Raw genomic sequence first — 4,644 nt, 5'->3', positions numbered from 1 at the left:
TGTTTATTACGTCAATAAGTCTTTACTTAGCGCCGAAATAAGGTACTCTCATCTCGAAAAACTTGTCCTTGCATTAGTTGTTGCTTCTGTTAAATTGCGTCCTTATTTCGAGTGTCATCCTATCACTGTTAGAACTAACTATCCCATGAAGTCAATCATGAGGAAACCCGAGTTGTCTGGCAGGATGTCCAAATGGGCTATACAGTTAGGTTGTTACGACATCCGGTACGAACCCCGCACAGCCATCAAGTCGCAAGCCCTGGCTGATTTTGTGGCTGACTTCAGCCCGAGCCTCCAACACGAAGTCCATCACGAAGTCAACACACTAACCAACAATGGATCCTCGTCAACATGGACCCTACATACTGACGGCTCCTCCAACATACGGGGGACAGGCCTCGGCATCGTGCTAAAGTCGCCACAAGGGGACACCATAGTACAATCTGTCTGTTGCGAGATCAAAGCTACCAACAACGAAGCAGAGTACGAAGCTTTGATCTTGGGGTTGTCATTAGCACTCGACATGAATATCCGCCGACTTGAGGTACGTTGCGATTCTTTATTAATTATCAGCCAGATTAATGGTTCGTATGCAACGAAGGACTCAAAGATGTAGGCCTACTTGGAAATAGCAAAAAGGCTCGTGAACAAGTTCGACTCATGCACCTTACAACAAATACCAAGAGACCAAAACACCCAGGCTGACGCCTTAGCCAATCTTGGTTCAAACATTAAACCTAAACTCACCTCTATCCCCGTAGTCCACTTAATGTATCCAGCCATCACCAAAGATAACCTACCCATCACCGAACAGTCTCAACCTACTCAAATGCCCTCATGGCGCGACCCTTACATACACTGGCTTAAACACAACACTACCCCACCTGGAGTCACCCTCGAAAAAGCCTTCCGCATGAAAGCCTCCAGATTTATCCTAATCCATGGAGTATTGTTCAGAAAGTCGGTTGCAAGACCGTACCTGAGATACCTTGATCATGACGAGATTGTGTCGACGTTGCGCAACATACATGATGGAGAATGTGGAAACCACGCCGGAGGAAGAAGCTTAGCCCACAAAACCCTTACCATGGGATATTTTTGGCCCTCCATGAAGAAAGATGCAATCACCTTTGCTAAGAAGTGCGACTCCTGCCAACGGTTCGCGTCCATCTCTCATCAACCTTGCGAAGTACTCCATCATATCTTGTCCCCTTGGCCCTTCACGAAATGGGGGATGGACATAGTAGGTCCCTTACCACAGGCGTCAGGACAACGCGTCTTCATGTTGGCAATGACCGATTACTTCTCCAAATGGATCGAAGCAGAAGCTTTCAAGCGAGTTCGAGATACTGAAGTCATTTCGCTCATCAAACGAAATATCCTTAGTCGGTTCGGTATCCCTTTCGAGATCGTCTGCGACGATAGTTCTCAGTTCATCAGCAACAAAACCAAAGAATTCTGCAGTAGGTATAACATCACCTTGCACACCTCAACACCAAGATATCCTCAAGCAAATGGCCAAGCCGAGTCAAGTAACAAAATCATCATCAACAATCTCAAGAAGCGCCTCGATGATGCCAAAGGAAGATGGGAAGACGAGTTGCCTATGATCCTTTGGGCCGACAGGACGACGCCAAAGACGGCGACCAACCACACTCCTTTCTCCTTGGTCTTCGGTTGCGAGGAAGTCATCCCTCCTGAAGTCAAACTCCCCACAGCAAGAAGCAGTTTCATGGCACCAGGAATGAACGACTCAGTCTTGGCTTACGACATCGATACTGTTGACGAACTTAGGGAAGAAGCACTGGTCAGGATGGCCTCCTACCAGCAAGCCGTCACGAACAGCTACAACAAGAATGTGAGGGTTCGGATATTTTAGCAGGGAGATTGGGTTCTGCGCAAGGTCTTCCCAATCAAAAAGGATCCTTGACACGGCAAGTTGGCCCCGACATGGGAAGGTCCCTACCAAATCGTGAGACGAACAGGACATGGCGCATATGAGTTAGTCGACAGAGACGGCACACCCGTCCCAAGAAGTTGGAATGCAACACACCTAAAACTATACCATTTCTGAACACTCGAATAATTTCTTCTTTCTAGTTTTTCTAACACAACAGGTACTCTAGCATTTATCGCCATTATGTCGATACCCCCGAGACAGAGTGGGCATGACGTATTACGAAGACGAGAACATCTCGAACTATATACACTTATAAGTAACAAGAAGTTAAGTTCCTCTCCTCTATCTTTTTCCTTTTTATAAGTTATCACCATTACTGACTTAGGCATCGGAGGGCTGTTGGCTCCACCAACAGACAACACCGTGGCGACATCATAAGTATACACTTAGGAGGAATAACGAACATAAAGACTCGACTCGACGTCGTCCCGTATTTCTCCTTGAACTCTTTCTTTTTTCTCCTTGTCGTAATTTCCTCTCATTTTTTATGCTGCTCCATACTGACTTAAGCATTGGAGGGTCGTTGGCTCCACCAACGGCCAATCCTCACGCTCTGTTGTGTTGACAGTATGGTGCCCACATGGTGACGGATTCGACAAGGAGAAAATAGATGAAGCAAAGTGCAAAACACAACATACAGGAAATCAAAGTTGAAAACGTGCACGCATGTTTAGAAACACGAAGCAAAAGGAAACAGCGTTCTTTTATTCAAAAATGCTTGTATACATTACATATTACAAAACTTACAAACTACAAAACACAATTTAGGCCATTACAAAAACGCCTGGTACACTACAATGTACACTACATACATAATGGAATACAGATCTACATTTTTCTACAGCATACATTTTTTGCAGGTTCCCCTTTGACAGGCTGGAGGCGTCACCAAAGTCGAACTCGAGGTACGTGCCCAACCTGCAAAATAACACACCAAACCAAACACATTTTTCCAAACACAAGCAATTCACACAAACCAAACTTGGAAATTAAAAAATCCACAAATATTTACATGACTTGCCCCCTTGGACAAACCCAAAGACATTCAAAAGACTGCCGCCTTCAAGGCGAAACACAGCCGCAGATATCTTTTCGACCTTCCCAAAGGTCGAACACACAAAACATTGTTTAAAAAGCCATTGTTTAACAAACACAAATTTTAAATTTTTAAAGGAGGGGGGACAGAACTACTCCTGATGGTCTGTTGGGCCTGCATTCTCCCCTTGTTCGCCATCGCCTGGTGCCGCCATCGTCTCGACATCGGGGCTGGTTGCAGTTGCACCCTCCTCGACGTCTTCTTCATCGCTAACGGCACCAGGGGGATATAGTCCTCGGGGAATGCAGTGTTGAACTGAGCAATGTCTTCGTCAGGAGTCCAGTTCACATGTTTGCCCGCCTTGAACTCCTCCATCATCTTGGCCTTCATTTTCCAAGTGTAGTAACCAGCACACTCGTAAATCCTCGCCTTGACTTTGGAGAGAGACGTCTTCAGGTCGTCGACCTCAGCAACCAGCGACTCCTTCTCAGCATTCAACTGTGCGACTTCAGCAGCCCCCTTCTCTTGAATCACCTGCAGCGCCTCAGCCCTTGTTGTCGCCTCCTTGGCCACACCGCCAAGACGACCAGCCTCCTGCTTTGCCTTCTTCATGTCATTTTTCAGTTTTACTATTTGATCTTCTAACATGATGACATGATGACGTGTGGCTAGAGCAGATTGCAGGGCATGTGCAAAAGCAAATTATTTAAAGTTTCTAAAGTGACGAGATGAGGATGGCAGAGGCGAAGAAATTAAAGAGAAAAAAGCAAGCACATACCCTCCATGCATCCGAGACGCTCTCGACAGTTGCAGCTACTGGGGACAAAGACTCCTGGCGCTCCCGGCTTGCCGGCATCCAGAGACGATCGACTTCAGGCCAAAGCTAAACCCGTGGCGCATCTGCCGACCCGTAGTCGTCAGGGAACTCCACTGCAAGCTTCCTCTTCCGAGATGGAGGCGCCAGCTTTTTCTCAGCAGGCAGAAGCGAGCTGGTCTCCTCCGTCACCGTGGTGTCAGTTGAAGCCTTTGGCGGCCTCGGTAGTGACAACACAGTGATGGGTTTGGCTCGAGACACACTTCCCAGTGACTCCAGCCTCTTCCTCAGCAATGCATCCGCAGAAGGGGCCTTGCCAGAGCGTGTCGACGGGCCAGTACCTGTTGATAGCATTTATTTGACGACTCAGTCTCGTCACAGCAGTTGTAAATTGTATTTTGCATAGAAAAGGGCGACGAACCCAGACAAAATGTAAACTAACCCTAACCCATGTTTACCTGTTGATGTCGACATGTTCCCAGGTTCAGAAACTTCTTCTTCTTGAGCAGGCTCTTCGCGTTCGAACTTGGGGCCGATGAAAGCTCTGTCCTTTAGAGGGACCCCCAACAGCACGGCAGTCTTTTCTATGGCTTCGGCACCGACACCAACTGTGTCGAAAGATGCACCTACAAAAACACAAAAGTGAGACAAAGTCAAATCAACAAGCCCAAAAACACCAAAAACAAACAAAATACCTCTAGCCATCCATTCCCCAGTCAAGAAGTCGGAGTCGGGCCCTAAACTAGCCAACTCCACAAAAAAGAACCGACCCATCCACCCGCGGTCGTTCGACTTGTCCGCACCAAGAAGAGCCTCCCTGTCATCCTTGACATG

The sequence above is a fragment of the Spinacia oleracea genome, chromosome 1 (genome assembly GCF_020520425.1).
Source record: "Spinacia oleracea cultivar Varoflay chromosome 1, BTI_SOV_V1, whole genome shotgun sequence".
Lineage (NCBI taxonomy): Eukaryota > Viridiplantae > Streptophyta > Magnoliopsida > Caryophyllales > Amaranthaceae > Spinacia > Spinacia oleracea.
Note: the sequence above shows the minus strand (reverse complement) of the source record.